The 23,114-nt window shown below is 41.1% G+C and overlaps 1 protein-coding gene and 1 long non-coding RNA gene across 2 annotated transcripts in view; one reads left to right on the forward strand and one right to left on the reverse strand.

Moving 5' to 3' along the window:
- The window catches only part of LOC132209827 (uncharacterized), a 90,479-nt gene extending 88,207 nt beyond the window's left edge, over positions 1–2,272 (reverse strand). Inside the window, exon 1 of the long non-coding RNA XR_009445963.1 lies at positions 2,147–2,272. This is a non-coding gene — a long non-coding RNA (uncharacterized LOC132209827). The remainder of the gene's footprint in view (positions 1–2,146) is intronic.
- The window catches only part of lypd6 (LY6/PLAUR domain containing 6), a 247,224-nt gene that overhangs the window by 24,709 nt on the left and 199,401 nt on the right, over positions 1–23,114 (forward strand). The gene's annotated exons all lie outside the window — the stretch shown is intronic.

Below are 23,114 nucleotides of genomic sequence, written 5' to 3' on the forward strand. Positions count from 1 at the left end.
CCTGTACCTGTGCATCGCTAAAATTGCTTACTTCCATTACAGATCTCCTCGTGCTCCCTCTGTGTCTTAGCTCATCTACTGCTCAAAGCCTTAACTATGAATTTCTTATCAGCTAATCCCTTTCTGAGTGATATCCCAAGCTCTGTAAACATGGCTTATTCAAAATGCTGCTGCCCATGTGCCAACTTACACCAAATTCACTTTATTTGTGACCACTATGCTCACTGACATACATTGGTTCCCGGGCTCAACAGTTAATATCCTCCATCTTGTTTCTAAACTCCTCGATGCCATTGCCCCTTCAGATCTCAGTATTCATCCCTGATCTCATAGTACACAAGATCTCTGCTCTCCTGCAATTTTGAACTCTTCTGCAATGCTAATTTTCATTCCTTCACTATTGAAGGCACAGCCACAGCGGTTCTGAGGAAGGGTCACCAGACCTGAAATATGAACTCTGTTTCTTCGTTCACAGATGCTGCCAGACCTGCTGAGCTTCTCCAGCAACTTTGTTTTTGTTTCTGATTGTGATTTACAGCAAGCGCAGTTCTTTCGGCTTTATGCACAGCCACAAGGCCTAACTTTGGAATTTCTTCCCGAAACCTTTCTGTCCCCTGCCGTCCTGTAAGACATTATTCAGATATGACCTCTTTGGCCTGACTTTTGGTAATCTGTCTTAAGAGCTACGTAAGTGCCTCATAATGCTACTGTAAAACATGTTGGGATGTTTCACATTAAAGGCATTATTCAAATGCAAGCTATTCTCTTCGAGCTGAGATTGCATTCTGAGCGCTATTTTTTGCCACCTATATTGGCAACACTTTCATTCTTTGTTCAAACAATAGTTTTGGTCTGTAACTCTAATCAGGGAGTTCTGACGGACTGTTCATTTTCAGGGTATATTACAGTCAGGCTAAATTCAGTCTTTACTTGAGCATACACTTGCTCCAGGAGTCATTGAAGGAAACTGGAACTGAGGAACCTCATTTCCACACCTCTCCCAGGCCGCAATGCCACAAGTGGTCCTCTTACTAAGATTGATTTACATACCGTCATCTCCAAAGTGGATTAACTTGATCCACATTTCGAGCCAGATAAAATCTCAGATTTTGACAGGAAGCTGGAGAATGGGAAACAGAAGTTGTGGAGTGGACATCAGACAATTTTGACATTGAGCAGGTCGTTTGGGTGTGGTGGGGGGGAGAGTTGTTGGAGGTTTGTCAACTTTGTATTTGGGAGATAGATGCCGGTCCAAAGTTAAACACTTTGCTGCTCCTGACCCAGAGGCAGTAAGAGCATTTAATTGATTGATCCAGTCCTCTTGCTTCCTGCCAATTGCCAGTTTTCCAAAAACTCAGGAATGAAGGCCCTAAGTGGAAAATAAACAGTAGTTACATGGGAGTGACTTGGCTTATATATTTTACTGACTAATGAGTTCTGAGAGTGGACTTTGAGAGTGCAAGTGCCATCCTTCTTTCTGCCTTTAATGAAACTAAAAGTGGACAGGTCTGGGTTGATTTTCCTGCTTTTAAGCTTTAAACTCTCCCTGAAATGTTCAAATTGCCTCCAAACTGTTTGCACCATTTTCATTAAAAAGCACGCTCTGCATTGCATATAAGAACTTTACATCAAGTCTGTGGTTGACAATTTCTTTTCCTACAGACTCAGTGTACACCTGTAGTTTTTCATACAGATAGAAGCTTTCCCATCTCCAGCACAACTTGTCTTTATTCTTGTTATTTAGTCTGTCATGCACACTCAGTGTTTGGATGAAGAGACAAGGAGCTTGATAACATTCTGACTCAAGTTTTATGTGTTTTCCTGCATACATCTTAAAATGTTTACATCAGGTGTTGATTACAAGTCCTCATGCGCAGACATACCCAATAATGTGAGCAAAAAAATCACTTCAACCACAGTTTGGAGACATGCTTAAATCCTCTAGCACTCTGAGTTAATATCTTAATGCTGGAATTGAGTGCCTTTGTGGATTAGGCAAGGTTAAGATGGAGCAGTGGGACCACTGCAATAAATTTTATTTGGCAGGGGGAGCATAATGGAATAATTATCACTTGAAATTCATAAACTAAAATAGCTAAAGTTGCTTAACGTTAAATCATGCATGATTTATAATGTAAAAACTCACAGTTGCTTGTGTGATGACAGTATTTGAAGCTCAGAAATGTGCCATCAAGTTTGTGTCTGCAGCATTTCGATTTCCCATTCAAGTTTTCGCTCACAGTCCTTAAGCCCCTTCTGCAACACAGGAGAAGGAATCTTGTGAATTTTTAAAGCTGAAGTTATGAAGCCAGAGCAACTACTGACTGCCTCAGGCTTTTCAGCTGGTTGCTTTATGAAGTATCAGGCCTGTGAATATGTTGGTCATGCTGGCATTCACATGACCTTGGGAATCATGGTAAAATATAAAAATATTTACCGTTCAATAATATTTTTTAATAGCATCAGCTACACTGATGAAAGTTACAAGCGGCCTTGAAATGCCCTGAAGCAAGCCGTGCGCTCCAGTGGATTGCAGGCACGTTCTGGCCATTTCATAAACTGAGCAAAGTCTTTCATTGTATTTTTCTTGTAAAATTACACACGACAATAAATTCGAAATTCTAAATTCTGACTTGCAACATTCCACATGCAGCATCACTCTAAACTCATTATTTGTGCATTTCTGTTAAGTTGTTGCACCAAATAGACAACTTCTTGTATATTTATTGCACTTTTACAACGGTAAAAACATTTTTCAATATCTAATTAAGCAAAATTTGTCATCAGTATGTTGGCAACAAAAAGCAAGGAGCACATTGGTATCTCCCAGATACGTTTTGACTCTAACATCTAAAGTAATGATGTGGAGGTGCCGGCTATGGACTGGGTTAGACCTCGTCAGAAATCACATGACACCAGGTTATAGCCCAACAGATCTGTTTGATAACATAAACTTTCGAAGCCTCAGTCCCTCTTCAGGTATTAGTGAGAGAGGTAGTATCAGACACAGAATTTATAAATAAAAGATCAGATGTTCACACCATTGATAGGATATATACATCCACACATACACGTGAATCTATGGAGTGAGTTTGTATTTGCAGATACATTTCATTTTGTTCAAATAGCACATAAGTTATAGACAGTCAGTCAATATGGTGTTCTGTAAATATAACCAGTCTGACTCCAAACTAAACACAATCAGATTCTAAACAAGGCCTCACACCTAACATGCATTGTCTGACCTAAAACATCAACTCTTCTGTACACTGATAAAACCTTTTGTTTTCTCAGGACTGTGACTTGAAAGGAATGTGGGGATTTACATGTGCATATTAATCAAGTAAAACCTTCTAATGGATTAAAGATTTAACAGAACCTTAGGTTTGTTTAGTACAGCAGACAGAGGTTCACTTGCACATGAGAAAAGTTGGCTTGGCCATGCAAAATTGCCTGTAGTGTTCAGGGATGTATAGATTAAGTGGGTTATGGAGGATGGATCTGGGTGGGATGTTCTTGGGGTCAGTGTGCTGTTGTTGGGCCGAATGGCCTGTTTTCAAACTGTAGGGATTCTATGATTTGATATCACTGTAGGAGTTCATCCTGGGGCAAACTAAGATAAGCGACATCCAAACATCAGTCTTTCTTTGTGCTGGATATGATACAAACTGGTAGACAGTTTTCCCCTATTCCACTGCATCCACTGTACCCGGTGCGGCTTCCTCTACATTGGGGTAACCAAGCGGAGGCTTGGGGACCGCTTTGCAGAACACCTCCGCTCAGTTCGCAACAAACAACTGCACCTCCCAGTCGCAAACCATTTCCACTCCCCCTCCCGTTCTCTAGATGACATGTCCATCATGGGCCTCCTGCACTGCCACAATGATGCCACCCGAAGGTTGCAGGAACAGCAACTCATATTCCGCCTGGGAACCCTGCAGCCATATGGTATCAATGTGGACTTCACCAGTTTCAAAATCTCCCCTTCCCCTACTGCATCCCTAAACCAGCCCAGTTCGTCCCCTCCCCCCACTGCACCACACAACCAGCCCAGCTCTTCGCCCCCACCCACTGCATCCCAAAACCAGTCCAACCTGTCTCTGCCTCCCTAACCGGTTCTTCCTCTCACCTATCCCTTCCTCCCACCCCAAGCCGCACCCCCATCTACCTACTTACCTCATCCCACCTCCTTGACCTGTCCGTCTTCCCTGGACTGACCTATCCCCTCCCTACCTCCCCACCTATACTCTCTCCACCTATCTTCTTTACTCTCCATCTTCGGTCCGCCTTCCCCTCTCTCCCTATTTATTCCAGTTCCCTCTCCCCATCCCCCTCTCTGATGTAGGGTCTAGGCCCGAAACGTCAGCTTTTGTGCTCCTGAGATGCTGCTTGGCCTGCTGTGTTCATCCAGCCTCACATTTTATTACCTTTCCCCTATTCCCATTGATTCCAGTTTGCTTGGGCACCTAATGCCACACTTAGTCAAATGCTTCCCTGACATTAGGGGCAGTTACTCTGACTTCACCCTAGATTTCAGTTCCTTGGCTTATGTTTGGTCCTAGGCTGCAATGAGATTCGGAGTTGAGTAGGCTGGGTAGAACCAAACTGAGCAACAGTTGAGCAAGTGTTATTAGATGACACTGTCGATGACCTCTTCCATCACTTTGCTATGTTCGAGAATAAATTGATGGGACGCTGGCCAGATTCTATTTGCCCTGCTTTTTGTGGATAGGACCTATTTGGGCAGTTGTCAACATTGCTGGTGTTGTAACTGTCCTGGAGTACACACCTTCAGTGCTATGGTTGGACTGTTATTAAAGCCTGTAGTCTTTGAAGTATCCAGTGACTTTGGCCACACAACTAGATGGAGGGTATCCTCAATATAAATTTAGTATTTCTTCACCACAGGGAGTGTTCAGTGATCATTTCTTCCAATGTTATCATGAACAGATGCATCTGAAAGAGATTGACTAGTGTGGACAAAGTCAAATAGCATTTCTTTTGTTTTGTTGGTTCCTTCACAACTTGCAACAGGCCCATTCTAGCAGTTGTGCCATTCAGAAAGAGCCAGCTTTGTTGGTAGTGGTGCTACCAAACCACTTTTGGGTTTATGGCTCGCTGCACAGACCTAATCTCAAGGTTTTCTTAATGTGAAGAAACAGCAGGTTTATTCCTTGCTAACCTTGAGAAAAATAATACCAATGTAATGTCAAGTATATGTCCTGCATGCAGTCAGTATGGAGCACGCACATATACACAAATTCCTCCTTGGAGTCTTGTTCCATTGTGACTGCCACTTAATGTAAGAGATTCTGTTCACACCTTTGGGTGGGGGAATGCGCGGTGCCCGATCAACTGGCTTCATTGCCCCTGAGAACATATTAATTTCACCTCAGAGTGCTTTAGATTAGTTTATGCTGATTTCATGAAAGTTAGCCAATCAGTGCGGGTCAGGCAATGCGTGTGGCCATTTTAATTCAGTGCTTTAGTGCCTTTTTAAAAACCATCATCTCCATGGATAGCCCAGGTATTAAACTAGCCCATGAAATTGTAAGATATATTTGATGGACCAGATTTGGAGTCACAGGTGAGTTTGTAACTGACAACTGTCTAAACATTGCTCAGATTTAAACCAAGCTTTATTATTCCTTAATTATTATTATGACCCCCAATAACAATATTAACAAAAGGACAACTGCGCAAAATAACATTTCAAAATCTCATGCAAAACACTTCCTGTGCAGGATGAAGCCTTGTTTTAATGTTTTGAAAACTTCAAAGCTGTTTTTGCACATGCTTTAAACTGCTTTTGATTCATTTTGTGAACTCCAAAGATGGACTTTTATCTATGATTGTGCTGAATGGAAAGTCCGTCAGCAATTGTTTTTTGAATGTCAGCCCCTTAACTTCTCTGCAACTTACATAAGCTGGCAGCCACTATGGAACAAGACTTCAAGTGCAGAATGATGAAATTGGAAAATAGTTGTTTCATATCAAGGTAGATTGGATTTGACAGAGTGATTTATTCTAAATCACTTAGCAATATGTTTTAATTAAATATGTGGCATGTGGTTATTACAGTCTGCCAGTTTGGAATTTCTTTACTATTAATCTGCCATTCAGTGTAAGTTGTATAAACTATGAACTGTAGGTGAAAATAGATTTGTGATTGCTTCTGCTGTTACTTGTAAAGCAGACACCTAATTAATGTTGTCACTGTTTAAATTACTTCAGTGAAACCTTTCAACAGTCATGTTGACCTAAGCAAGTACCAATTGAAGAGATATTGACTTAAAGAATCTTCGCCTTGCATCTAAGAAAAATAGAAACACTTGGAAGTGAGCATACAGATCACACTCATACAGATCACTCAGCTCATTATTGAAGTATACAAGATGAGGCAGAACCAGTTTGTAATTCCCAGATTTTTTGGTCTTTCATTCTGGAGATTTCAGAGGTGTGAGGGCTTGGAGATATGTTACTGGCCAAAGCCATGGAGGGATTTGTAATTGAGGATAAACATTTTAAAACTCAAGAGCACGCTTACCTGCAAGACAATGTTGATTAATGAGCGCAGGGTCGATAGGAGCAAGACTGTTTGAATGCTCATATGGGCTGCAGACGTTTGGATGACCTCAAGCTAATGGGGGAAAAAGATGGGAGACCAGCCAATTAGGAAATTTTGTGATGTTGAAAATATTGCTGAATTATAAACATTGTATCCAAGGGAAGAAAGATGTCTGTTTCGATAAACATGTATAACATTTTAATTTTAGAAATTGGATTTCTAAATTACAGCCAAATAGATTTTAATTTCAGTTCAGAACTTTCTTCAGTTACAGATCCTGCTACAAGACATTGCTGCCACACGGCTGGTACAGAGAAATGGTTGCCACTAGTCTGAAAGCTTAGACTGATTATGTGGGCCAGCAATGCGTACCTTGCTCAGTGGCTTGTCTGGTTTACATGGAAAATGCTAAATATTGAACACTAAAAGAGCACTTTTAAGCGGTCCCTGATTTCCCATGTACTGGATGAGTGAGATCCTAGAGTGAACCCTGGTTTGATAGATCATAAGTTTAATTTTGACAGGTGATTACCATACTGATTAGTGATTGAAATCTTTGCACAAAGCTGCAAAGGTTGTTTAACAAAAGTACAGAGTAATTTTTGGGCCAAAGGGCCTGTTTCCATACTGTAGAGATTCTGTGATCTATGAGCTATGATCTTTGGACTGTGGGAGGAAACCGGACCACTCGGAGGGAGCCCACTGAGACACAGGGCAAATATGCAAACGCCGCACAGGCAGTCACCCTCGGTTAAAATCAAACCCAGGTCCCTGGTGCTGTGAGGCAGCGGTGCTAATCACTGAGCCCCATGCTGGAATAAACTTGCTTTCAGTTACAAACATCGACTGCTTGGAGAATTCACAAGCTAGAATCCTTCTACTTGATGGAAAAAATTACTCATCTGATCTGAAAACTTGATTCTCCTGAAGTTGAAAGAAAAAGCTAATTGCCCCTGGTTTGTTTCCTTCATCTTTACCAGGATAATACTAACATTATAAATATTATATACAGGTATCCTCTTGCACACTTCACTGATTCACATACTTCCTTGGAATTTCTAAATTTTTGAAGAAACTATCACCTTCACAGAACTGAAATTAAAATCTATCTGGCTCTAGTTTAGAAATCCAGTTTTCTAAAATAAGAATAAAGTGTTCATGCACCTTTATTGAAACAGATATCTTTCTTTGGACACAATTTTTACAATGCAGCAATATTTTTCAATGGGCCTTGTGTCAATTGCCATCAGAATTTAATGAGTAAGAAAATGGATTTACTGAGTAAAGATGATAGTCCTTTGATGCAGCAGGAAATATCGAAATTCAATGGTCTACAACTTGAATCAGCAGGACTGTTGAGTGTTGTTATGTAACATGCATTTTAAGTGCTGTTGAAAATCTTTAGCTAATAAAATTTTAAAAAAGAAAGACCTTCAACTGGTCAGTGTTTTGTATCAAATGTCTCTCACTTGCTCCCAGAAAGATGATACTTGTATTTGGTGGTTTACTTTGATACTTTTAGCACCGCTATTACAGAGCACGACCAACTCTTTCCAGCTGTGTTGCTAGCCCTGTGATCTGAGAGTCAGTTAGTCACTGTGGTTGCCATAATGTAACTCATTTAAACATTGAAAGCATAAAGAGATTGCATCTCAGATCCATCTTAAAGTAATAGACCATAGGATCTGTACAGAGTGGAGTCAGGCTCTTTGGCCTCACAAGTCCACACTGAACCTCAGAGCATCCCACCCATCCCCCCTGTAACCCACCTAATCTACACATCCCTGAACACAATTGGCAATTTAGCATGGCCAATCCACCTAACCTGCACATCTTTGGACTGTTGCAGGAAACCTGAGCACCTGGAAGAAACCCATATGGACATGGGGAGAATGTGCAAACTCAACACAGACAGTTGCCTAAGGGGGAATTGAACCTGGGTCTCTAGTGCTGTGAGGCTGCAGTGCCAACGACCAAGCCACAATGCTGTCCCAATATTTAGTGTATCATCAGGAAGCCCCTGAGTCAGAAAACAGACAGATATTTGAAATTGTTTTCCTCATCCAAATTACCTTTTGAAATACAATGGTAGTAATGGAAATGTAATTACCTTAAGACTAGGATAAGAAATGTTATTTAGTTGAAAATGGGGAAGAGCTCATTGGATACATTCATAACCTGTTTCCTAATCAATCAGCGATACAGTACGTAGATTCAATGCTGGGTAACAGTAAGATAAGTAAAAAATCAGAAGCCAGGGGAAATGGTGACACTAAGAAAATGTTTTCAAATTGTAAATGAATGAAACAAGTTTCTGATTAGTTTGTTGGAATGGAAATTAGTTCATTTCAGTGCAAAATGTAGCAGATCAAACAAGAACAGCACTGGAAATTTGATTAAATTGCAATTAAATCATAGTTGATAGATGAACGAAGATGCTATTTTTTCCATTGGTAATAACACCCAACTCTTTCCCAGCCTCAGATCATCCTCTACCAAAACCTTCATCCTTGCCTTTATTACCTCTATACTTGACTAAGCCTGATCACCAATCACCTCTATTCTTGCTGAGTTATGTCAGCGAACAAACCCTCTGATGAAGGGTCTAGGCCCGAAACGTCAGCTTTTGTGTTCCTGAGATGCTGCTTGGCCTGCTGTGTTCATCCAGCCTCACATTTTATTATCTTGGAATCTCCAGCATCTGCAATTCCCATTATCTCTGAGTTATGTTGGTTTCCAGTTAAGAAACACGTTGTGTTTCGAAATCCCATCATCCTTGTTTTCAAACCAACTTAAAGAACTAGAAAGTGGAAGATTAAAGATTCGTAGTTGCATAACGGTATACACTTCTGTCTAGAGCAGTCTGAGGCAAAGGCACCGGGTGGTCACCAGTTCGACTTGACAGCAGATCTCCTTTTAGTAACTGACGAGGGACCCTGAGTTTCTTGAGAGGCTGGTGCCCAGGCACATCCAGAGTCCTCATTGGCTCTTTCTACACCTTGTGTCGTGTCTATTGCCTTTTGTGAGCTCGCATCATCACGCCTGCTCATCAGTTCTCCTGCAAAGTGGCACGTTTGTGAGAGTGAGGTTTCTGCTAGTGGATTCCTGCTGGTGGCTGTGTTCCTATTCGCCATGGTGCCTATCTGAAGCCCAAGTTAAAAGAACATAAGTGGCATTTTGTGCAATGGTTTGATAAATCACAAGTGAGCGTGTCGAGATTAGTTGTGCGAACCTCTAAAGCACTAGAAGAAAACTCACAGAACAAGTCTTGCGAACAAATACCTTTCACATAATTAAGCAAGGGAACAGCTAGGAGGCTTCATCACTGAGGAGAACTTAAGCCTTCAGTCCCCTCAGTTGCTGAACAATGCTTTCACCTTGCTTTCAACGTTGAGTTGCAGGAAACCAATGCATGCACAGGCCAACCTGACATCCTATGTTTCAAAATAGCTGTGAACAATCTGTAATCACATTTAAATTAGTAAACTTCCCAAGAAAGTTTCCCTCATGCATCATTTGTTGTAGTTGTGTGTGTGTCAGCAGGTTGCTTTCCAGTACTCCACTAATATAAAAGTATTTAAGTGCCCAGCTACTCCCAAGTCTCCTCAACTGGGTGTTAATGTTCCGTCCTATAGTGAAAGGAACATAACTTCATAGTTGAAAAAGAAGAACGTGTGTGTGTGTGTGTGTGTGTGTGTGTGTGTGTGTGAAAAGAGTGGAAAAATAAAATTGAAATATTATATTTGTGGTTGAAGAGTTAGATTGGCACAAACATAAGTCAAACGAGTCATCCTTAGTAGCTGTTTCATCATGATATTTTAGGTTTTGTTTTGCTAAATGAGCTTTCCGTGACCTCAGAGATGATGTCAAGACCTGGTGTACTACACTAGGACAATAAAGTAACTGCAGTAAAAACCAAAAGAGCTACAGGTGCTGTAAAGTAGGAACAGCAACAAAGTTGCTGGAAAAGGTCAGCAGGTCCGGCAGCATCTGTGAAGGAGAAAACAGGGCTAATGTTTCGGGTCCGATGACCCTTCCTCAGAACACAACTGCAGTAACTGCAGTCTAGGTTTCTACCTGGTTTCTCATTTAGACTCACACTTTAGTCGTAAAATGTGAAAACTTTATTAGTTGCACTGATTGCACCAAAATCACTCAGTTAAAAGGTCACATTGACAGAATTAATAATGGAATTTGTCAGAAACTCATGTTTAATTCTTCACAGCGGTGTTTATTTTGTTAAGCTGCAGCATGTTGTTCTTCATGTCAAAAACATAAAACAAGCAGAATATAAAACACACTGTTAGAAAAGTCCCGACCTGAAACGTCGACTATCCTGCTCCTTGATGCTGCCTGGCCTGCTGTGTTCCTCCAGCTCCACACTGTGTTCTCTCTGACTCCGGCATCTGCAACTCTTGCTACCTCAATGTTAGCTGATGTAATTTCCACTGTCATGTCAATGCTTTTTCTTATTTTTAAAGCAAACTAGGGTTTTTGTTGGGATCCCAGTTCCCGGAGAATTATTTTGTGTAACTGCATATTGTCCTTTTGTTCATCATGAGATACTGTATTGTTGCTGTTGTTTTTTGCCTTGACATGTTTATATTCATTCGAGTAGTTCATTCTGATACCCATGTCCCCTTATTAGGATGATTTTTCTATATTGAGTTTTGTTGAGATCCTATTAATTCATTAAAAGTAACATCGATTTTTGATATAATATTGTTCTATCCACCTACATTCGCTCCAACCACCAAATATCCTGGCTTTGATAAGCACCTTCAGTTGGAGGCCACCTTTGCTAACAGACCCATACCACGTTGCCCAGTTATAGGAAGGATAACATTAAGCTGGAGAGGGATCAGAAGATGTTTACCAGGATGTTGCTGAGTATGGAAGGTTTGAATTATCAAGAAAGGCCGGATAGGCTGGGACTTTCACCACTAGAGTGTAGGAGCCTGATAGAAGTTAATAAAATAATGAGAGGTGTCGATAGAGTTAATGTTAGTTTTTCTTTTCCTGGGATGGGAGATTTCAAGACAAGGGGACACATTTTTAAGGTGAGAGGAGGGAGACTCAAACGACATGAGAGGCAAAATTTTTATACAGAAGGTGGTTCACGTGTGGAAGTGGTGGATGTGGGTACAGTTACAACATTTAAAAAACATTTGGATAGTTACATGAATAGGAAAGGGTTGTGGGGATATGGGCCCGGAGCAGGCAGGTGGGAGTAGTTTAGTTCAGGATTATGTTCGGCATAGACTGGTTGGACCAAAGGGTCTGTTTCCGTGCTCTACGACTGTATGACTCTCTGTGATCTGGCTTGGCACAAATGGTTGTGGCAGCTCTAGTCTGCTGTCCAGAAAAGAAACTCATCACTCTGGCTAAGTAAAAAATACAGTGTGAGAGGGGGGTTTCCCTGTTGCTCTTAATGTTGATAGTGTCGTTCATTTTAATTTAATTGGGCCTGATCATGAATGGAAACATAGACAATGCTCCCTTGTTTGTTGACTGTTGATGGATTATACTACTCCAGATATAGCAAGAGTCCAAATGAAGACAAGAAGAAAACATTAGACGATTCTGTACGGTAATTTTGGCTGGGCAAGGGTGCGAACTGGACGTGGACAGTGGTACCCACATTTTCAGAAAGCAGAACCAATTTTCGCAGGACAAAAAGATAAGCAAAAAGCATTTGAAATGATGGAAAAAGTTGGTTACACAACTCTGGGAGCTGAAGTGAATACAAATACTAATCCCCTCAAAGTCTAGATCCATCAGCTTTTTTTTCAATCAATACTCTTGGGCTTTGATTATCAAAGGGCCTCTGTATTACCCAAATTCACTGCCTTCCTGCATCAGCAGAGGTTGAAAACAGATGCCAACTAATTTTCAAAGTCAAACATGTGGAACTTACTAAAGTAATTGAACCAACACATTCTTTTGAAGATTCCACATTCCATATGGAAAGGGGAATATCTTTCCAGAGCAGCTGTTCAAAATCTAAGAGATCCATTAAAAGGAAAGGATGAAGAATGCTATTTTATTTCTCCTCCTCAGGAGCACTACAAAAGCACTTCTTAATTTAAAATTCACAATTGCTATCTGCTCCAGTTACTTGAAGAACACAAGAAGAAAAACTGACAAATTGAAGGGTGGGTTGGCTTCATGCTTGATAAGTGCAGTTTAAGCTTCACCCCTTCCCACTGCAGTTGGTAACATTAACCTGCTTCGGGGATAAACAATTGACCTCCTTTCAAGTCACACACATCCTGTATGTTCAGCATAGCACCAAGGATAATTGCTGCAATGTTCAAAAGAAATATGACACATTCAGCAAATAACTGATCCCTTTATAAAATGTAATTAGACATCTTAAAATGTGAGAATCTGAACTCATGGTAACACTAATATGTTTTATTCTAAGTGCATTTCTAAGAATAAAAGTCTTCAATTGGAGAAAAATATTTGACCCAACGAGGTTGCTCTTTCCATGCTTGTTCAATTCTCATCTGTAGTCCTTTATCCCAGTGAACAGACTGGATCGATTAATAATATTTGAGCCTTTAATTTCATTTCTTCACTGAAACTCCATTCAATAACGTGGTCTCCTCATAACTTTTTTTCTCATTGACTGGGTTTAGGAACAGGATTTTTGTTGGCCTCCAACAGATAGCAGGACAGCTGAAAAAAGGAATCAGGCAGTGTGCTTATCATATGAATCCACATGAGCATGTGCAAAGCCAAACATTGGCATTACTAGCTAGGCTGTTGGCATGAAGTTGGCATTCAAGATCAATATATTTAAATAAAACCTGGACTGCCCAATGTCAAGTCACTCAACCCATGTGCCATTCATTGTATTGTGACTGTATAATTAGCCAGTATATTGTTTTTCAAGCTGGTAAATCATGGGGATCATATGACAGCATGTCCAGGTGGAATTTTTAAACCCAATGCACCTTCACGGTTTGATTGTTTCAACTAACACATGGACCATAAGGTTAACTCTGTAGAATAGAAAGAATAGAATAGAATAGAAATTTATTGTCACATGTACTTTTACATGAAAAATACAGTGAAAAGTTTTATAAGTCACCCCGCCACAGTGCCTACATCAATGACAGAAATCAAAAATAATAATGAGAAAGTGATATTAAGATAATTAAGTTCAGTTAACATCTCCTGGGCTCGGGGGAAACTGATTAAGGAATGATGAAATTCCCTGAAGACACAACCAGGATGAGACAGCCATGCCGGGCCAAGACCACCACTCCGAGACGTGACCACCATGCTGGGCCAAGACCACCACTCCTAGACGTGACTACCGTGCCAGGCTGAGATTGCCACTACTGGACACGACTACCATGCCGGGCCAAGATCACTACTCCTGCACGTGACCACCACGCCGGGCTAAGACCATTATTCCTAGACATGACTACCGTGCCAAGCTGAGATTGCCACTACTGGACACGACCACCACGCTGGGCCAAGACCACCACTCCTAGACGTGACTACCATGCCAGGCTGAGATTGCCACTACTAGACACGATCACCATGCTGGGCCAAGATCACTCCTCCTGGATGTGACTACCATGTCAAGCTGAGATTGCCACTACTGGACATGACCACCATGCCGGGCCAAGACCACTACTCCTGGACGCGACCACTGTGCCAAGCTGAGGCTGCCACTCCTGGATGAAACTGCCTGCTAGGTTAGGGCCAGCCCTCCTGGCTGAGACCGCTTGCTGGGCTGCTGGAATACTTGGATGTCAAAGATGAAGAAGACTTGCATGCTGGGACAAGACAGCCACACGTGGAGACCACCGTGCTGGGCTGAGACTGCCTTTCTCCTTCTTCAGGCACCCGGGTCTAGCTGCAGACTTGCAGCATCAGCCTAGCCTGTGGCTCTGGGCTGGGGGAGTCAGGCAGGAACCTGTTCCTCGCTTGCGGGGAGACCCCAGGCTGGAATGGAGCCATGTCCAGCCCATTATGGTGTTGCTGCTGCTGGAAGCCTCCTCCTTCACCCACCACTCTGCAGGCTTAAAGGAAAATGAAGAAAATTGAACCAAACAAAGAAAAGGAGCAAAAGTAAAAGGAAGGAAAAAAAAATCAGAAGTAGATGATTACTGCTTTAAAGAAATGTAAACCAGGAGATCTAATTTTTGTCAGGGATAGGTATGAGATAAAAGGAACTGAACAAATTGGAGAGATAGGAAAAACTACCATTGGTGGGGTCTGAGATAACAGGATGTGGAGCTGGATGAGAGGGAGGCGGCATCTCTAACTGCCAACGTGACATCCTCCTTCCTCCTTCGACACCACCCCAAGGCATCTACCCTCCCTTGACCTCGCCATCTCCAACTGCCATCATGACATCCCACCTTCTATCATCACCTCCCCCTCTCTCTATTTATTTTGAAGCCCCTTTCCCCTCCCCCATTTGTGAAGAAGGGTCCAGACCTGAAATGTCAGCTTTTCTGCTCCTCTGATGCTGCCTGGTCTGCTGTGTTCATCCAACTCTACACCTTGAACAAATAGCAGAATATTTTCAGAAAACATATGATGTGGACAAAAAAAAAGCAGTCAGTGTGTGGTCCAAGATGGCTGAAAAATTTCAAGAATTGCTTTCTTCAAGCAAGACTGTAAGGATAAGCCCAACAATTACAGACCAGTCAGTTTAACTTCAGTAGTCAGGAAATATTTGCAAAATATAATTTTGGATAAAATCAACAGTCACATGGATGAATGTGGATTAATTAGGGACAACTTGTATGGATTTCTTATTTCTTAGGGGAAAATCATGTCTAAGACTTTTGCTGGAGTGAAGAGGTTCTGTGATGAGCGATGATGCTGCTGATGAGGTGTACATGGACTTCCAAAAGGCATTTGATACAATACTACACAACAGGTTTGAGCAAAATTATAAACTCATGAAATAATTGGGATGGTAGAAATGTGGATACAAAATTGGCTGAGTGATAAGAAGCAGCAGTGGTTAATAGATATTTTCTAGGCTGGTTGAAGGTTTGTGGTGGAGTTTCCCAGGGGTTGGTATTTGGTGTTTGTGTAGATGATCTACATCTGGAATGCAGGGGACAATTTCAAAGTTTGCGGGCAATACACAACTTAGATGCGTGGCAAACTCTGAGGAGTAAAGTCAAATGTATTTTCACAATTTGGTGAAAATTTGGGTGGATAGGTGAAAATGAAGTTCTGCGTGGACAAGTAGGAGGACATATAGTTTGGTAGAAAGAAGATGGAAAATCCATCCAAAATACTAAACTAAGGCGTGTACATGAGCAAATAAATCCAAGTGTATGTGTGCATAAGGCATGAAAAATGGCGCAACAGTTGGAAGAGTGTGTAGTTAACAAAGTATATGTTACACTAGGCTTTAATGGATGCATTGATTATGAGGGCAAGGAAGTTATACTGAACCTATGTAAGTCACTTGAAATGATATATACAAGAATTGGCGAGACTGCAGAAAATGTTTATGAGAATAGTTCCTGGGTGAGAAGCTTCAACTATGAAGAAAGTTCCAAGTTCTGAAATACATTTTTCTTGGAGAGGAGATGGCCAAGAGAATACTTCATTGAAGTTATAAAAATCGTGAGAGTTGCACAGAATATATACAGAGAAACATTTTTCACGATTAAAAGGGTGAAGAATAGGAGGGCAGATCATTCTCAATCCCAGTCTCTCCAAGTGCAAAGGTACTCCATCCTTCAGAATTCAATCTAATAACTTCCCTACCACTGAGATTAGACCAACTGGCCTGAAATTTCATGGTCTGTCCTTTTCTCTCTATAATAATGAGACAGTTTTACCAGTCCTCCAGTCTGCTGGCACATCACCTGTGGCCAGAGAAAACTTGATAATTACTTCCAGAGTACTGATATTTCTTTGCTTGCCTCCCTCACAGCCTGGAAACATCTTAGCCAGATCTGTAGATGTATCTAAGTTTAAGGCTGCTAGACCCACTGTTACCTTTACTCTATGTCAATTTTGTCTAATAATTCACAGTCCTCCAGCCTGATGTTTATACCTGCACGTCCTTTTCCACTTTGAAGACCAACACAAAGGTGTTATTGAGAACATCTTCCAGATGCACACACAAAGTACCTCTACAGTCCCTATCCAATGTTTCCTCTAATTTTCCCTGCTGCTGCTTGAACATCTAAGGCCTGTGCATGGTCACAACTTCCAGAACCAGAAGTCAATGCACCTGCACCTCACTCAGTGTGCATACTGCAGGCACTAGCTCTCCAAACAGCCGAGACGGAACACTACCCCTGTTGACTTGCTCTTGCTCTTGCTATTCTCTTGCTCTTTTTATATTTCAAAAATAAAAACTCTTTGGGGTTTTCCGTTATTTGATTCAACAATGCTTTGTCAAGCTCTTAGCTTTCCTAATTTCCTTTGAGATTGTCCCTGTTTTCTTCCATATAGTCCTCAAGGGACTCTGCCATAATGGACCCTCAGTATCTACCATAAGCTTTTTGCCCTTAGTTCTAACCTTAATATCGCTTGACTTTGTAATTCTCCAGTCTTTGTCTTTACAGGAATATAACTGCACTTGTGATAGTCTTTTAATCCAAATTCAATTGATTTACCATTTTGGATGATGCACACTGCTAGCCATTTCTGAGCAGCAATTTCTGGGAGTTTCTCCTTCTTTGGGTCACAGTACTGTAAGTACAAATTCCTGCTGACAACATTTTTCATCGGTTCACACCTATGTTGATGGCCCTCTGCCATTTACATGGTACGTCTTTCCTGAAAACTTTTGTTCAAAATAATGTTTTTTCAGAAGAGGATGGCACGCCTAGTGCTTGGAGGTTTAAAACTTATTGAAAATATCTCTGCAGATCTTCTTTGTCTTGGCTGTTTTGTTTTCCATTTTCAACTTTGCCTGGGTCAGGACAGATGGTGTGATTGAATAGATGGAGCCTATGTTCATCTGACTTATATTCATCTGGCACTTGTTGCTATTGAAGACATTTGCTTCACAATGAGAATTCATATAGCAAGTGATGATTTTAATCATGGTCTTCTTTGGTTTTTCCTATTACCACAATATCATTGTCAATACACATGCACACACATATATAAATTCAAAACTATTTTCTGGAATTCTTCCACATACCGCTGGAACAGATCCTGACTGATAGATTGAAAGATAAGTCTTTGGAACTAATATATTCTGAATGGCGTTATAAAGGTAATGGTTGCTTGAACTTGCATGGTCAACTGAACCAACTAATATCTACCTTTAATATTAGAATTAGAATTATATTTATTGTCATGTGTACACAAGCACAGGGCTACATGAATACAGCGAAATGTCTACAAAGTGGCCATTTCTGTCCCCATCTCAGGAATCTCGGTACAAAATCTTAAGCATAGATTAGAGAAAACAAAGGAATAAGAGTAAATGTTCAGCATTACAGTCTTTGTCAAGAAGGTCAGAATCCAGGCGATGCCAGCTTATAGTCCAACAGGTTTATTTGAAATTACAAGCTTTCAGAGTATTGCCTCTTTATCAGGTGAAGTGGTTCCAAAGGAGCAATGGTTGGAAAGCTTGTGATTTCAAATGAATCTGTTGGACTATAACCTGGTGTTGTCTGACTACTGACCTCGTCCACCCCAGTCCAACATCAGCGCCTTCACATTTTTGACAGCATGCTGGGCTTCACCTCGACCCCAGGAGTCCGTGCTTGCCTTCCTTGAGATCCAGCTTGAAGAAGAATTTAGCTCTATGAATTTTGGATACAGTTTCCCTAATGTTAGAATTTTATGTGGCATCTTTTTAGAGATGGGATCTAACTTCTTGTGTTTACACAGCCTATTTGTTCCACGATGAACAGAGGAACAGAATTCAGTCATTCGGTGCATCATAAATGCTCTGTCATTGCACTAGATCATGCTGGATCATCTGTCCCAGTGCATCTTTCCCACACTATCTCCATATCCCTTGATGTCATTCATTTTCAAAGTCTATCAATTTCTGTTTTGAACATACAGAATGATTACTCTCTGACATAGAAAATTGTAAAGGTTTTAGAATGTCAAATTTCCAAAGTAAAGAATTTCCTTCTTATTTAAGTCTTAAATGAAACCCCTCTTCCTGAGATTATGTTAAGATTAGTTAAGATTCCCTACAGTGTGGAAACAGGCCCTTCGGCCCAACAAGTCCACACCGCCTCTTGAAGCATCCCACCCACACCCATCCCCCTATAACCGACACACCCCTGAACACTATGGGCAATTTAGCATGGCCGATCCACCTAGCCTGCACATCTTTGGACTGTCGGAGGAAACCGGAGCACCCGGAGAAAACCCACGCAGACACGGGGAGAATGTGCAAACTCCGCACAGACAGTTACCCGAGGCCGGAATCAAACCCGGGTCCCTGGTGCTGTGAGGCTGCAGTGCTAACCACTGAGCCACCGTGCCACCCCCAAAAGTCTGGCTTTAATCTATTAGTCCGGCTTCTTCACAGCCAGCTCTCAGAGTGTGCAGAACCCCTGACATATCTGTTTATGCCTGTCAGGTAGGGCTCCCTTATTGGACCAGGCTAACAGCCCCAATCAGGGAATTCATATTCTATGAGGTCCACCTGGCTGACCTTGTCACAATCACTACACTAACCTCTTGTGATTCATGTACGAGGATACTGAGATCCCTGTCACAAAGCTTTCTACAGTTTCCATTTAAATATATTGCCTTTTGTTATTCCTTCCAATGTAGGCAATTTCTCATTTTACCACATTATTCTCCATTTGCCAACTTTTCTGCCTACTCCTTTAGCCTGTCTACACCCCTCTGCAGGCCTCCATCCTTCTTACAACTTGCTATCCCATCATAAATTTGTAACGTCGACCTTAGCTTTATTTCTTTACTTTTCACTGTGTCACCAAGATTTTACATCTCGGTGCTCTTGTGCCTAAAATGGTGCCAGACAATGGAGACGTTGTAAACTTTTCACTACACTCCTATATCCCTTCAGATTTCAGCTCCAAAAGCTTGAGATTTCAAATCTCCTATGTTCTTTGACTAGCCAGAGGAAACATCTGAGCTAATCCACCTGGACATATGTGAGTTTCAAAGGGGTCAGTCCTCATTCTTTGAAATTCTAGAGGGTACTGACACAGTCTCCTCAATCTCTTCCCATAAAATAATCCCACCATCCCAGAAATTCAACTGATAAATCTCTATTACACTTCCTCTATGGAAAGCATATCCCTGCTATTGTAATCGTAGCAAGTGGAAATCCTGGACAAATCAGATCTCGGTGTGAAACCTGATTTATAAGTTCAGCTTTTGCACTTCAGGACCATGGTTTTTATTTCCTGAAATATTCACAGGAAGCTGCAAAGATTATTTAACAAAAAAGTTTATCACACAACAGAAAAACATGATATAATTGAAAAAAAAACAGAAAGCTTTTAACATAAGTAGCAAAACAAAAACCGAAAGAATTGTGGGTGCTACAAATCAGGAAGAAAAACAGAAATTGCTTTAAAAGCTCAGCAGGTCTGGCAGCATCTGTGAAGAAACATTAACTCTGATTTTTTTCCTCACAGATGCTGTCAGGTCTGCTGAGCTTTTCCAGCTACTTCTGTTTTTGTTTCTAAAACAAAATTTAAGCTTGTTTCCCAACATTAGTAGTTACAGAGATAATGGGAACTGCAGATGCTGGAGAATCCAAGATAATAAAATGTGAGGCTGGATGAACACAGCAGGCCCAGCAGCATCTCAGGAGCATATAGTCAAATCCCAGAGAAACAGCAGTTCTATATTAACCCTAATTTCTTACTAACTGACCTCTTCCCAGTTCTCGACTGCAAACAGTTGTATAATATCTTTCCTGGTCTTCTGGCCTAAACCTCAGAAAACTTGACAGCCTGGAGTCTTTACAAACTAAAACAAAGGTACCTGCTCTCCTGAACTATAAATTGGATTTGCTTGCTAGGAGGAAACTGTTCTCTTGAATTAAACATCTAATGTTTCTGGACAGATGCTAAAAGCTAAACTAATGGCTCCCAGTCAGATTTTACTATATTTCAGCTAAGCTGCATAAACATTCTATTAATGAACACCACAACTACCTCACTGGATACTTGACTGAATGACACTTGGTCACAAATAATGTATTTAGGTAACTGTGTTAAAAGACTCTGACCACTTAAACAAAAGAATTTCACAGTTCGTTACCAACTCCTTTGTCTGTCTGTCTTTCTCTCTCTTTGGGCTCTATCCCATCGTTTACACTCTACCCCACCCACCTCCCTATTTTCTGCATATGAACTGATGTTTTCCCAGCCACCTTCAGTTCTGAGGAAGGCTCACCGGACCTGAAACATTAACTCTTGTTTTTTCCTTCACAGATCCTGCCAGACCTGCTGAGCTTTTTCAGCAAACTTTGTTTTTGTTCCAGAATTTCACAGAACTGAAACCAAAATCCATCAATTAAAAAAAAACAAATTCCAGAAGTTATGGAAATGTAATTAGCACTCCTGCCCGTTTGTCTGTTCTTTTGATAGGATACGTATTCTTGGATATTTAGTTCCAAGCTCTGATCCCCTTGCAGCTACGTCTCTATGATATCCGCAACATTGTACCTGCCAATTTCACTTATTTCTACAAACTCAGATGATCTATTCTGTGCGGTAAACTCTATGGGTAGAATTTATTTCACAACATGATCTAATAAATGTTTATCTTTGAGATTAACTTTTCATTTTAAGATTACCTTTCATTTAATTTTTGGAGTAGTGCAGGTACTTTTCAGCAACATTGCCAGGGCAGAAATGGCTAGCACGAGGGGTCATAGTTTTAAGCTGGTTGGTGGAAAGTACCGAGGGGATGTCAGAGGCAGGTTCTTTACGCAGAGAGTTGTGAGAGCATGGAATGCGTTGCCAGCAGCAGTTGTGGAAGCAAGGTCATTGGGGTCATTTAAGAGACTGCTGGACATGTATATGGTCACAGAAATTTGAGGGTGCATACATGAGGATCAATGGTCGGCACAACATTGTGGGCTGAAGGGCCTGTTCTGTGCTGTACTGTTCTATGTTCTATGTTCTATGTTCTATAATAATCATAAGTCTCTATAATATGTTACCCAGCATATGTAATATAACACAATCATCTCGGAGTGCTGGGTGCCAGGTGGGGTATATTGTGGTACTTGCTGAAAAAAAAGGCAACATATTTTGAGGGTTTTGACACCGAAGCATAATGCAAAAAGTAATACAATTCAAGTGAGCTAACTGGGCTCTCTTTGAGTGTAAGGAATTACATATTAAATGTTTTAGTCAGTTCATCTTCGGTTGATGAGTGATAATGGGAACTGCAGATGCTGGAGAATCCAAGATAACAAAGTGTGAAGCTGGATGAACACAGTAGGCCAAGCAGCATCTCAGGAGCACAAAAGCTGACGTTTCAGGCCTAGAGCCTTCATCAGGTCTCGGCCTGAAACATTAGCTTTTGTGGTCCTGAGATGCTGCTTGGCCTGCTGTGTTCATCCAGCTTCACACTTTTTTATCTCATCTTCGGTTGATGCTGTGTTTGATTCCACTCCCTCCAACTGGTATAATTCTGCCTGCAAATCCTGTGCTATCACCTCAGTAATTGCCTCACCATAGTAAATTGGGGACACAATGTTCTAGTGGTAATATCACTGGACAGTTAATCAAGAGACCCAGATAGCATTCTGGGGACCTGGGTTCAAATCCTGCCACAGCAGATGGTGTAATTTGAATTCACTAATTATCTGGAATAAAGAGTCTAATGATGACTGTGAAACCATTCCTGACTGTCAGGGGAAAAACCCATTTGGGTCACTAATGCCCTTTAGGGAAGGCAAGTGCCATCCTTACCTGGTCTGGCCTACATGTGACTCCAGACCCACAGCAACGTGGCTGACTCTTAGCTGCCCTCTGAGCAATTAGGGTTGAGCAATAAATGTTACCTAGCCAGCAACTCCCTCATCCCATGAATGAATAAAACAAGGTGAGTAAAATAAATTTTGTGAATTGTATTTTGCTTATCAGTGAATTAGAACTCAGAAAGAAACTCTTTCAAGAAGGATGCTGTCTTATGCTTTTACAATCTTTAAAAAAAGCAAGCTTTTTTTTCAGTAAAGCCCTGTTGCCTCTGTCTTACCTCTCAGTTGGTCATCAAACATCACTAATTTGAAGAAGAGCCGGGAGTGTTATCCTCAATGTCTTGGCCAATCTTTATATCTTAGCCAACATCGCAGATGATCTCATCATAATTCATACCTGTGGGAGTTTGCTGTGCACAAATTGTTTGTGATGTTTTGAATATTGTGAAAATGACTATGCTTCAAAGGTTTCATTTGTGAAATGCCTTTGAGACATCTTGTGGTTGTGAAAGACATTGTGTAAATGCATGCCCACTTTTATTGGAATACATGCTTTGTTCAGAATAAGTTCTCAGTGTAGTCAGGGACCATTTTGGTGGACTCCCCTTATTTATATTTGTGGATTAAAATAAAAGTTTCAGTTAGTGTATT

The sequence above is a fragment of the Stegostoma tigrinum genome, chromosome 7 (assembly GCF_030684315.1).
Source record: "Stegostoma tigrinum isolate sSteTig4 chromosome 7, sSteTig4.hap1, whole genome shotgun sequence".
NCBI classification, from domain to species: Eukaryota; Metazoa; Chordata; class Chondrichthyes; order Orectolobiformes; family Stegostomatidae; genus Stegostoma; species Stegostoma tigrinum.